Genomic DNA, 14,022 nt, shown 5'->3' on the forward strand with positions numbered 1-14,022 from the left:
CTCTCTCTGTCTCTCTCTCTCTCAACTCAGCTTGTACTTTCTGCATCTGAGGATTCATGTCTCTCATCAGACCTGAATAGTTGTCAAGTCATCATCTTTTTAAATTTCTTCCCTTCCTTTACTCTCTTCTGGGATTATACTCAGCCATGTCAGGATTTCTCATTTCAGCTTCCAAATCTCTTAACCTTTCTCATATTATTTCATCTCCTGTCTCTCTACTCTGCCATATTCAGAATAATTTTCCAGCTGTATCTTCCAGTTTCCTGATTCTTTCTTCAATTGCATCTAAACTACTCAGTTTTTATTTTGAAAACTGTTTTTCATTCCTAGGAGTTTCGTGTGGTCATTTCCCGCCCCCCCCAGATATTCTTAATAATTTTTGATAGTATTTTATTGCTTATTCACTTATTGTGATTTCCTGCGTTTTTTTTTTTTCTTTAAACATTTCTCAATCATTACATTCTGTATTTGGTGATTCTAATATCTTCATTACTTGGGGGTTAAACATGTTCTTCGTTAGGTTTTTTTACTGCTTATTTGGAGTGGTTTGACTCCTTATGTTTGTTTGATCTTGAAATGTGGGAGTTATACAGGCCTAAATTGAAGATAATTCTTACCAGAGAGAGTTTGTATCCACCTCTAGTGAGGGCCAGGGATCCTGCTATGCTGGAAACACTCTAGCTCTTTCCAAGGGTCCTGGCTTACTGTAGGATTCTGGGGTTCGGTGTTCTCACCTTACTGCCAGCTCAAGGGTTAATAATACTCTTCGGAGTGATCTTGGCTCCTCTTTCCCATTGATCTACCACTCACTGCTGCTAGATCTAATTTTGTTTTACTTTTCTGTAGGTATGGTGCTTCTTGGAGATTTCCTTTAACTTTGTGAGCTCAGCAATAAATTAAAAATATGTTTTATCTGAAATTTACATGTTCTACAATAGTAGGATTCTTGGGAGGTCTGCTTACAAATAGAAACAGAAATCACCTGACATAGGATCCCCAAAGCGTATGTTCTTTCTATTATCAAGAAGACATGGGGTTACGTACAATTAAAGGAAGTGATATTTATGAGAACCTCTCCCTTAGCTGTTCAGAGATGCTTAAAATAATTTCTTACAAAATAGAGTGGTGCTCATCTGTTACTCCAGCAGCTCAGGTGTCTGAGGCAAGAGGATCACAAGTTCAAAGCCAGCTTCAGCAATGGTGAGGCGCTAAGCAACTCAATGAGACCCTGACTCTAATTAAAAATACAAAATAGGGCTGGGGATGTGGCTTAGTGTTTGAGTGCCCCGAGTTCAATCCCTGGAAAAATAACAATAATAATTTCTTACAAAATAGAGCTCTACAGTAGGGTAGACTTAAGCATGAGATAGACATGGAAGTGTGATTTTGTATGTGTGTGTGTGTGTGTGTAGAAGCATGTGCAGTAAGGGTTATTTTCATGAAGACAGGCAAGACCCTCCTATGGGGCCTCTCTGGAGGAACATGGGACAGTCACGATCAGAGTCTATTGCCAGTATAAATGATATTATTCAACATCACTGGCATTTGATTTTGCCACCCAAGGAAACATGACTATACGCATGTGACTATGCAAACCCTCTTCCCATGTTGTTTATAGAATGCTTATAACCATATGAGGTCATGGACTCAGGACCTTTTGACGTGTGCTGGGGTTGTAGTTACTCTGTATGCTGTCCATGAGTCAAAAGGCTGAGCATTTCCACAGCTGGGAGCTCTCCTGGAGAGCAGCTTTGCCTTGGTGGGCTCCTTGCACAGGGTTCCGTGGCAGGATCTGATGTTTAGGCCTCCACAGAACCTTTATTCCTTTTTTAGGGAAGAATACTTCTCCTTTGGAGAATGTGGGGTTGCCAATCAAAGTAACCCTTTGGCAACTGGAGATTATTCTAGGGTTCCCTGTGACTTAGGATTCTTTTAATCTGAGTATTCTTTCTTTGAATCTAAGAAGGAAAGCTCTTCCTTTGTAGATCTTCATTTGTAAGGGTTCACAGCTACCAGCTGCCCTGTCACTTGATTCATGGAGGAACCTGAAAGAATGAAGATGACACTCAGTATCCTGGGGGCATCAGGCATGGTTCTTGCTCCCGAGGTCCCCAGACCTATGGGTCTCCTGCAGTTCTCATTCAGATCTGAAATACCTTTGCATACCCCCAATAATTCCTCCTCCCCTTCCTTTTCCTCTAGAGCTCCTTTTCTCATCTGATACCAAAACTCATGGTAAAAATCAGACATAGGCATCCCCTTTCTGAGCCACAGCAAGTCCTTTATCTGGTGCTATGTTGCAGACCAAAGCATGATCCAGTCCCAAAGAAGATCCTGGAGCTATCTAGTCTGAGGACAGATTCTTAAGAATATATATAAGAGCACTTGATAATCTGTTATTAATATTAACCTGTTTCTGAAAGACATTTTGCTCACCAGATCAAATTTTTTTAAAAAGTCAACCCAAGAACTATCACAATGTTATTCAATTAAGCAGTAGACATTCTGCATACATTATGATATATTCTTATCAATAATTCTTTTTAATATTTCTCCTCTCGCATTATATGGCAGACACCTAAAGGCAAGAATTTTCTCATTTTCATCTGTGTATCTACAGTGCCTAGCACATAGTCAGTGTTCAATGAAATGAAATAGGCAGGGATCTTATGGATGGATGGAAGCTCTTAGGTAAGAGAACTAATAAAAATAATAAACATTAACTACACTCAGAAGTGATTGATTCAAGGACCTTAACCTTGAGAGCAACATCAATCAATTCAGTAAGCAAATTCTATGCCTCCTTACCTTGTGCACAGCTGTGTGCTCAGGGTTTTGGCAGATACAAGAATCGGATCCCTTCCTTCAAGCCATCTTGGTTATGTGACAGATAAGACGTGTAGGAAAACCACAGAGCAGAATGCTGTATGTGCTTCAGAGAAAATACTTATCTGGGAGGCTGAGGCAGGAGGATCATGAGTTCAAAGCCAGTCTCAGCAAAAGCAAGGCGCTAAGCAACTCAATGAGACTCAGTCTCTAAATAAAATACAAAATAGGGCTGGGGATGTGGCTCAGTGGTTGAGTGCCCCTGAGTTCAATCCCCAGTACCCCACCCCGCAAAGAAAGAAAGAAAATACTTACCCATGTTCAGTACCCTTATCAGAGCTGTGTCCCCAATGAATATTCCAGTTTCTTATAAACACTAAATTTCATCTGAAGTTGTAGTAATGTGACTTTTTCTTCCCACTATGGAATTTCTCTATGATGTCTCGAGTTTGATCTTTTACAATTGCAGCCGAGGTCCCTGTGTTCATTTCCCTTTCATTAAGTCACAATAATTATTTGTTGACTGAATAGTCCTAAGGGACTGACAACATCATTGAGCCTCAGTCCTGGTTCTTCCTGGCTCCTGCCTAACAACTCAGAGAAGCAGTGCAGTTCCCCCCAATGCACCACCAACTGGTTGTACAAACAACAGCCTTGTTTCTGTTTTTAATTGAAATTTTAAAACCGTATATATTTTTCATGCACAACATGATGTTTTGAAATATGTATCCATTGTGGAATGTCTAAACTGAGCTAATTAACATATGCATTACTTCACTTGCTTATTTTTGGCGTGTGGTGAAGTCACTTAAAATCTATGCTCTTAGAGATTTTCAAGAACACAATACATTGTTAGGAACTGCAGTCATCCTGCCGTACAATAGATCTCTTGAACTTACTCCTCCTGTGTAACTAAAACTTTGTATCCTTTGACCATCATCTCCCCAGCTCCCCTCACCCCAGCACCTGGTAACCACTGTTCTAGTCTCTGCTTGTCTGAGTTTGACATTTTTAGATTCCACATAACAGTGAGATCATGCAGTATTTCAATCAGCATAAGGTCCTCAAGGTCCATTCATGTTGTCACAAATGACAGGATTTTCAGGCTGGATAATAATATTTCATTGCATCTACATCCCACATTTTCTTTATCCGTTCATTCTATTGGTGGACACTTGGGTTCATTTCTTGGGTATTGTGAGTGGCGCTGCTGTGAACATGGGCGTGCAGATGTCTCTTCAACATACTGACTTCATTTCCTTTGGATGCATACCCACTATGGGATTACTGGATCATATGGCGGTTATATTTTTAAATTTTTGAGGAACTTCCATAATGTTTTCCATAATTATACTTGTTTTTTTTTAAATATATATATTTTCTATCAGTAACCTGTTATCCTTATCCTTCACTCCAAGCTACAGCAAAGTATGAAAGAAGGGGGAGGAGGGAGTTAGCTAGCCATTTTCCTCCAACCTCTCCAAATAAGATGGGCCATAATTTCAGTTCTTCCAGATGTTTTCACGTTGCTCCCCTATTCTGGGAAGACGTGGCTGCATCAGGGATCCCTCTTCTAATTCCCATCAGCCGTTGCTCCACGTCACAGGACAGCACCAGAGCCACAGAACAGGTCTAGAGAACCTGTCCTTTACCCTGCTGCTTCTCTACGTGCAAACCATATGCTTCCGTGAGTTAGGAGGACTTTGAAAAGTATGGCAAGTCTCATTATAAAAGTTTTCTTTCCAGACAATTCATTAACTTCAAAAGGCAAGTGCTAGTGAAATAACAGATATCTCAAAGTTTCCAAGGGCATATCTAAAATCTAAGTCAATCTTTCAAACACCTCTAACATTTCATAGGAAAATAAATCTTTAATTTAAAAGCTAAGAAGTAAAAAGAAGACAAGTTCATTCTTGGTTCAAAAATCAGGGTAGCTAAAGGAGTTTTCAAGGAACGTGATAAGTTTCTTTTTTGGGGAGTTGGGGGCACCAAGGCTTGAACTCAGGGGCACTTGACCACTGAGCCATACTCTCAGCCCTATTTTGTATTTTATTTAGAGACAGGGTCTCACCGAGTTGCTTAGTGCTTCACTTTTGCTGAAGCTGGCTTTGATCTCAAGATCATCCTGCCTCAGCCTCCTGAGCCATTGGGATTTCAGGTGTGCACCACCGTGCCCGGCTGAGGTGGTAACTTTCTGATGACTATCCAATAAGATATTTTCTTTTTTTAAAATATATTTTTTAGTTGTAGGTGGACACACTGTCTTTATTTTTATTTATTTATCCTTATGTGGTGCTGAGGATCGAACCCAGGGCCTCAAACATACAAGGCAAGCACTCTACCACGGAGCTACAACCCAGCCCTATCCAATAAGATACTTTCTAAGCCATGGTGAAGACAAAGGAGATAGGTATTCAAATTGCTTCATATAGTACTGGACATGTGCTAAGTGCTCAATTGCTAGTGTGTTGAGGGTGATTATGTGTATTTAATACCTAATACAACAGGAGGAGTTTTCCTGGACCAACTCTTATCTTAGAAACCTCTGTGTCTCTCTATCCCTTCTTCTAGCAATCAGATAATATGGCGTTATATACTTTTTTTGTTTCTTTAATTAGAACTATATATCCTCTGTTGTTAATTTTTAACACAGCCATTTAAACATTCTTATTCTGTGTTATCAATAGACATGCAACCGTAAAATAAGTTATCTTGAATTTTATTAGTTTCTTATGAATCAATGCCCCCACCTAGAAGAAAGTTTATTTACCCTTATTATATTAGTCAACTCTTACTCATTCATTTAACAATATTTTGTATTAAGCTACCCTGTGCCAGGCACCTTGCTGAGCCCTGGAGGTTAGTAGTGAATGAGTACAACTCCTGCCTTCACCGAGCTCGGAGAGAATCGATATGCCTGATGAATTAAAGAAATTCTTACTTTGGGAAATAATTTTACCTTCCTTCAACCAAATCTTCCATCGGAATTCATAATTTGTAACCAGGATCCTTTCTCATTCCGACTGTCCATTTTTACTTTTTAAAAAAAGGCTGATAAGAAGTGGAATGCTAAAACAAAATGGGGGTAGGAAGAAGGACATGACTTGGGCCATCCATGAATTAATCAGCTCCTGAATAATCAAGAGGTGATATATAAAATGTAAGTATCATAGTTCATGCCTTCTTAAATAATTAAACGTATTGAAGAAGGGACAAAAAGACCACATTTCAGAAGAAATTAGTAGCCTCAAGGCAGAGGGTGAGCAGAAAGGAGCTCGGAAATAGCATTTATAAGCCTTCCTATATTGTAACAAACCAAGCAGATAGCAGTAAGAGGGCGGCTGTATGGGTTCTCCTATATATTTTGAAGTAGTGAATGCCAACCTAGAGGTCACAGAGTTATTATAAGGCATCTGAGAAAAGAGTCGAAAACCAGGGTCTTAAAATATATTATATCCTTATGGACTGCCATGAAAATGGGATTAAAAGTAGCCAGAGAAGGGTCATTGAAAGAAGAGAGTGAGAAACTTAAGAGGAAAAGGATGAGAGAACAAAGGAATGAGAAAAGAAAAAAAGAACCATACACAAGATGTAGAAGGGAAATTATGAAGTCACAAACCTGTGGAAACTAGCTCCTTCTCCGTCTAGCTTATACCCCTGGGATAGCAGCTGTATTAGGGTTTACCAATGGAATGAAAGAGAGGGAGAGAGAGAGAGAGTGAGAGAGAGAGAGAGAGAGAGAGAGAGATATTGGTTGATTATGGAAGCTGAGAAGTCCCACATCTGTCTATAAGTTGGGAGACCTAGGAAAGCCAGGTCTGAAGGCCTGAGAACCAGAGAAACTGATGGTGTAAATCCTAGTCCAAGGGCAGGAGAAGATAAAATGGGATGTCCCAACTCAGCAGAGAGGCAGGAAATACGGGGCGGATTCCACCTTCCCCTGCCTTTAGTTCTATGCAGGCCCTCAGTGGATGGGAAGATTTGCACCTACCCTGAGGAGGATGATCTGCTGTTCTAAATCCACAGAATCGAATGCTAATCTCATCAGGAAGTGCCTTCACAATGTTTAATCTGGGCACTTTGTGACCTACTCAAGGTGACACAAAACTAACCATCACAGCACTTAAATTAATGCACACAAAATGCTTGGGCTTGTGTTTGACACACGGAAAGTACTCAGCTGTAGCTGCCGCCACTACACCAGCATCATCACTTCTTACTGTTCCACGCTGCATCTATCTATAAGATCTTTCAGCAAAATCTGTCAGCAAAAATCTGACTGCTACTTTCTGGTCAATTATCATCTTTTAAAACTGGATTGCAATAGAAACTAATTTATGGCTATACTACCCACCCCCACCCCCACCATACACACACACACACACACACACGGCTGTAGTGGAGGTCCACAGGGGCAACTTATGTAATCCAAGAAGACCTGATCAGCTGAGCCTTGAGAAAGCAGGCAGAGGGGCAGCAGGGGGACGTCAGGACTGGCAGGAGCCAGAGACCGAACACGGCCGGGATCCCTCTCTCTGTGCTTGTGCTTCTCATCTCTATATGTATCTCGACCTGTCAGCTTAATTATTTCAGAGTATCTTTGTGAGTCTGGTACCAAAACTGCCAGCAATCCTAGGCATAAATCTTCCCAACCCAACCACCAGAGAAAGTTCCAATTACAAGAAAAGGATTCTGGGTGGCCACATGCCCATCCCCGTGGTTCAAGGAAACTGTTCAGCCAGGGAAAAGGAAGGATTGACACCCACCACGTAAGGGGTTCTGTTCCTAGATCCAAGAAGGAAGAGCGCTCAGCGGACACTCAATCATGATGCAGCCACTCATTCAGCAAGCGTTTGTCGAGCACCTGCTGTTTGCCCAGTCCTGGATTCAGCACTAAAAACAGAGGTATACACGGTCTCTGCTCTCCTGGAGCTGCCATTCTAAGGGAGAGAGAGCAATAAACAAAGAAGCAGGGGATTTTAATGTCTGTAGAGAAACAGGGGGCACACAGTTGCTGTGTGTGCATGCATGCCACATGCGTTGTGACACATGAACACCTTGTGGGCCAATTTCCAAGAGCCTTGGGTGGGCTCGCCTTTACCAGCCACAGGGGCCTCTGGCACAGTCCTCTTACCTCTCCTTGGTTGCCTTGGAATCCCCTGGTGAAATTATCCACTTCAACACCCATTTATCTTCCCTTCTAACCCTCAATTTCAGTCCTGTTGAAACCTATTGAGGTCCAGCGATGCAAAGAAGACACCAGCTACATTTCTTAAGATTTGCATGCTCAGAATTATAAACCAGAAGTAAAGAGACCTGGAACAAGGTTTCCAGTGAACCCCGGTCAGGGGGAAAGAACAATGGAGAAGACAGACAAGTAAAATTGGTGGCTTGGGGTGTGTCATGCGTAAGAACCATACCTTGAAAGGAGTCAGCCAGGATCTATCATGGGGAGCAGAGGGGCCACCAGGCTTCAATGACACTTTCACAGATGTGAAATTTATGAGGCTATAGGCACAGCCATTGTATTTGTGTGTGGATATGCTTCAAATGTGTCTTCCTAAAGTAATATTTTGAAGTTATATGACTTTGGCACTCCTGTCTTGGCATTGCTTCATTTTTTAGTCCACAGACAGTTCTTGACTTAACAATGGTGCGACTTGTGAGTTCTCGACCTTATGATGGGGATCAGACTGTAACCCCATTCTAAGTTGAGGAGCAGGTACTGAGAGTCTCAAAATCTGGGAGTGACCTCATCCTCGCTCAGACTTTGGGAGGCTCTGGCATTAGCACTCAATGAACACCTACTGTGCACCAAGCTCTATGTTTTGCCCTTGACACATATTCTCCTTTATGAAAGAGGTGCTAGTGTTTCTGGTTTATAAAGGAGGAAAGTGAGACCGAAAAGGCAGATCTCTTCCTGAAGGTCATGCAGTTAGTGAGTGGCAGAGCTGGAAGGTGACCATGACTTATTTGGTTGCAAAGCCCAAACCCTTTCCTCTCTGCCTCCGATTCCCAAATGCCCATCCCTGAGCTGCCAGTCTGGAATGAAGTTGTTTTTACGTTGTAGCAAGATTAACTAGACAAAAATCGTGTGATTTTTTTTTTCACGAAACTAAAAATATTCCATCTAAAGGACTGACTTTTTAAATTCTAAGGTTTTGTGCATTTTGCTTTTGTGTGTGTGTGTTATAAAGTATTTTTATGGTTTATATTATAGATGGCAGAGGTTTTTTTTGTTTGTTTGGTTCAATATTGTTTGTATGGTCCTTAGTTGGCAAAATAAAACACTGCCAATCCTGTGTGAGGGCTCAGAAGTTTGTGTTTTGAAATTTTACTATGTCTTGAATTCAAAGTCTAGAAAGCACTGCTGTATGTAATGTCAGCATCTCAAAAAGAAAGAGCTGCCCTTCGCTGGGTGCCTGCCACTGGTACACGCCCGGCTGGATGTTCCATACATTACCTCTGATAGATCACATCATGAAAGGAAAATCTCACCCTGATTTTACAGACTAGGAAACTGAGGCTTAGAGAAGTGAGGGCCCCTGCTGAGGGTCTTGGGCCCAAACCCTACACCCTCCTGTGCATGGTGGGTGGCAGGCTGCTGGTTACCCAGTCTCTCTGCCCTCAGTGCATTTCACCCCAAGCAGCCCTCCTCTGGGTCCTTCAGCCTTCTCTTTGAACCAGCGAGCTCCCCTGTGGCCTGCCAGGCAAGTTCCTTTCATGTAAGTTAGGTAGAGTCAGTTTCGGTTGCATACAATCAAAGAACCCCACTGAGCATCACCTCCTCCCATCCACAGCCTCATTTCCCTTTGCACTTCCTCCTTCCCAGAGCCCTAGTGGTCTTCCTGTACTGTAGCTCTGACAGCTCTCACGGCCTCCATGAACAGCATGTTAGAGGCCTAAGGCCAGCTTTTGTGGACCTCTTTGGTGCTTTGTCTCACAGAGCCCAATAAGGAGGCTATGAACTAAATGCATCTGTCTCTTGCTGGCCAGAAACACCGAAGTCAAATGAACTTCCCAGGGCTCTTGGAAGTTCATAAACAGATCTCCTATTCCAGTGCCAGGCAGGCTGGGATATATGGCCTACCTACTGCCTCAGGGCCTCCTTGCAGGTTAATAATGGCCTTAGTGCCTGACATGACCTTTCCTCTGCATGCAGGGGTTGGAGGGTAGCTTCCCTTGCTGGTGACTGGATTTCTTGGGAGTATGCACTTTGATGTATACAGGGAGCCATGGCATGTTGCAGAGGCAAGTGCACTTCTGAAATGACCAAAGGCTATTGTTACCCATGTCCTAGTTCATCCACAGTGACCATGGCACAATATGGCCTCAGTGTAGCTGTCAGATGTGGCTATGGTGGGCACACCCACGAAGAGGAAGAGGAGAAGAACTGAGAATTCCCCGGATTCACGAATACTCTGAGAGAAAAGGACAGGGTGTGGTTCTACCTGGAGACAATAGAGTAGACATAGATCAATGTTTGTTTATTTATTTATTTATTTATTTTGATGGTGCTGGGGTTTGAACCCAGGGCCTTGTGCATGCTAGGCAAGCACTCTACCAACTGAGCTATATCCCCAGCCCAGATCCTATAATTTTAAGAGCTGTAAGGTAAAGGGAAAGACTCTATCAGCTCATGGGATTGGAGATGGCTAATGAAGCCAGTGTTCACTCACAACATGAGAAAAATGTTGACAAAGAGTGCAAAGCGTATGGTATACTTAACATTGTCCAATATCAATAAGAATAATAGCAGCACTTAGCTGTGGTTCATATCTGTTTGTATGTGTGTGTATACATGTGTGTGTGTGCAAGTGTGTGCACGTGTGTGTACCTAGCATTTACTCCCTATTCCTAAGACACACCCTTCTTTCCACCGCTGTCCGCTTACATGGGCAGTTTTGGAGAAAGGCAGTCAAGGAATACTGCCCTCACTCTACAGAAGCCAGAAGGATCCCTGGGGTTTCTTCCATCAGATGCTGGGGGTAGAGCCAAGAATTGGGCATCCAACTGGAAGATCCCAGGAGTCTTTCCCTTTTGGACAGAACAATGCAAGGAGGGGAAATTTGTTTGGAATTGCGTCATTTTCGCTGCTGCCCCTGAGCAAGGCTGTCAGAGGGTTTGGGATCCTTCTGGAGCTTCCTGTTCTGAGTCTGCCCTTTGGCTTCCCCTTTGAACCAAGGAGCCCTCCTGTAGCCTACTGAGCAAATTTTTTATCCACCTAAGTTGGGCAGAGTCTGTTTCTATTGTCTACAACCAAAGAACCCCAGTGAGCATCGCTCACCCAAATTATTGCTGTCCTTGTCACCAAGGGCTACTGAAAGGTTGTGTCCCTGGTCCTGCAGTGCTGCCATCCTCCAACAGTACAGGGCCTCCTCATTTGAAATGACCTTGGGAGCCTGTTTCCATGCCACACAAGAACATGGGACCTTGTAACTAGGCTTCAGTTTGGACCCAGAACAACATTACTAGCTCAATCAGCTGGTTATTCACTGGGCTTGGCTACAAATGCCAATAAACCTCTTGACTGTTTCCAAAAATAAAAATCCCGCCTCACAGGATGAGAATCTGCTACCATTGTGCTTATGCCAAATAATGTGGCATCAATGTGAAGGAAATTCTCAAAGGAGGCCCCAAAGTGTTGGGAATAATGGTGGCAGCCTTGGGGTAAATATCTGGCGTCTCTGCTGACTGCCCAGAGGGGAGGGATGCTCCTTTGGATGGATATATTCTGGTGTATTTATTGAAGAGCCCATCTCATTATCTAATAGACTTTTGTGGTAGAGACAAGTTCTCAAGCCTAAAAGTTAGATTTCCTTTCAAAGACTCTTTGAAAAATCCCTACATGCAGCCTGAAAACCCCTCCATACCCCTCAGGCATGGCCATGTACAGATTTTCCTCATCACATGGGAAGCAGATGAGGTTCAACAGGCTGTGACTATTGTCTGTCGTTCTTAAGCAGGAAGTATGTCCTCCACCCAACGACGGGCTGCAGATCTAAAGAAACGTGTAACGTCCAACAGCAAATCCATGCTTTAAAACCCTTTTTGTAGGCCATCCTGTTCCCTTGCTTATTTTTATTTATGTGTTTATTGGTACTAATGATTGAACACAGGGGAGCTTAACCACTGAGCTACATCCCTAGCCCTTTTTATATTTTATTTTGAGACAGGGTCTCGCTAAGTTGCTGAGGCTGGCTTCAGAACTGTGATCCTCCTGCCTCAGCCTCCCCGAGTTGTTGGGATTACAGGCATGTGCCATAGCCGTACCCAGCATGCTTCCTTGCTTTTTAAAGTTTCTCTTAGACTGAGGAAAGATATGCCATTAAATTTTCCAAAATAAGAATGTGTGCATGTGTGTGTGTGTGTGTGTGTGTGTGTGGATGGTGTGTTGTGTGCCGGGTGCATATATAAGTTTGGACAATACAAAGTGAAGTATTTGAGTGGGTGGAACACATCCTACCTCACCTTCATCCTGGTATGGTCACCCAGCAGCTCTCATACACAGTGGATGATTGTCATCCACCCCCATATCCTTGCCAGATGCAAGGTCCTGGACCAGTTCCAACAATTGAGGAATCCCACTTTCAGACAGAAGAATGTGGTTGTTCTTGGTGTGTCTTCTGATAAGGAAACAAAGGAAATGTGAAACTTTGAGAACTGACTTCTGCCTCTTGGTGTCTTGCAATTTCCATCTCTTTGTGATCAAAAGCTCACAGCCCAACTAGAGGAGGGAAAGAAGAATCTCTACTTTGGCAGGCTCCAAGACAGTCTTGGATTATTTATTTGTTCTGTAACTCATTTCTGTCAAACATTCTTTTTCTATCTCTTGTTATAAAAAATTGAAATGCTAGTTTCTCAGTAGATGTCTTGGCTTTAACTATCTGTCTGACCTTGGACCAATTATTTAACCTCTCTGAGCCTGTTTCCATGCATGTAGGCACAGTACCTGACACAACATAGGTGTTCAGTAAGTATGTGTGTGTGAGTGAGATAGCTCCTAAGGTCCTTCCAGCTTTAACTCTCTGTGGCTTCCCTGATAATTGAAGGACTTCCAACCCATGGAGGACATCACCATTCCCCCTTGGCATGTTTTGTTTGATGCTTATTCTCAAAACCATTGTTTTGCATTCTTTTGAGCATGCTCAGTCACCACATTAACAAAATAAGATTCCTCTTGAGAGTCTAGAATTGAAGACCCACATGGTTTACCCAGAAGAATTGCTACCAAGTGACCAGTGCCCAATGCTCTTGACTTTGGCTTGTCAAAAGTTGTTTCTTCACTTACTCTGTGGTTTTGAAAACATTCCATGAGCAACAGCTTCCCCACTTTCTTTGACTCTTAGTTATCTGTGCTGCGTCCTCCCAGAGCAAATAGGCTGGATCATAAACTTTGTTCAAATGTCGTGACGCTTTTTTAATTCCTGATTCTCAATTGGCTGATGCCTGAGTTCACGCCATGGAGGTGTTTCTGGGGTTAATGTTACTCTTTCGTGAAGTTGATTTACAAAGCGTGTCCCCTAGAGGCTCACCTCCTAATCTGAATTGTCAACTGGGGACCGTTAGAGATTGATGACGGGGGATTATGATTGTCTACGTGTTGCGCTTTCATCCAATTTTCTGATGTGTTTTGGTAATGATGTTGACAGTTGTGTGAAGATCTGTTACTGAAATTAAAGCCGCAGCAGCAGCATTTTTGAGCTTGATGATTAGATTTGATTAGATCAGAGTGGGTTTTACTTCTCCCTCAGAGTCAGCAGAGATTTACTGTCCATCGACTGATTTAACTTCTTGCTGGAAGATGGTTAGTGACATAACTTACCATCAGAAAAAGGAATGTCAAAGAGCATCAGAACGAAACCCAACCTTGTTTGACTTTTGTGTTGACCTTGAAGGGTCTGCCAATGTATACATTATCAAAGATTTCTGCCCATAAAGCATCGTAGAGAAAATAAATGTTGACACATTTTGGTGGGCATCTGTATGGATGAGCATCTTCCAACAGGAGCTATCATTTGAGTGAGTCAGAAGCTTTCATGAAATCAGATAAGGTAAAAAAAAAAGAATAGGATTATGGTTTCTGAGTTTTTCCTGCCACTGGCAAGAGGTGAAAGTAGCCATTTATGAGCCTGAGTCTAGATGACTGAGAGGCACAGGGAGGTACAGGAAGGAGGCAGCTCACATGCAGGGATT

General features: G+C 42.6%; 1 protein-coding gene and 1 non-coding gene across 4 annotated transcripts in view; one reads left to right on the top strand and one right to left on the bottom strand.

Annotated features, from left to right (window-relative positions):
- Positions 1-14,022, top strand: part of Crtac1 (cartilage acidic protein 1) — a 134,414-nt gene that overhangs the window by 28,465 nt on the left and 91,927 nt on the right. The window lies entirely within an intron of this gene.
- On the bottom strand, positions 10,336-10,408 carry Trnaa-agc (transfer RNA alanine (anticodon AGC)). Its single transcript has one exon. It is a non-coding gene; the product is annotated as a tRNA-Ala (tRNA).

The sequence above is a fragment of the Marmota flaviventris genome, chromosome 4 (assembly GCF_047511675.1).
Source record: "Marmota flaviventris isolate mMarFla1 chromosome 4, mMarFla1.hap1, whole genome shotgun sequence".
Taxonomy (NCBI): domain Eukaryota; kingdom Metazoa; phylum Chordata; class Mammalia; order Rodentia; family Sciuridae; genus Marmota; species Marmota flaviventris.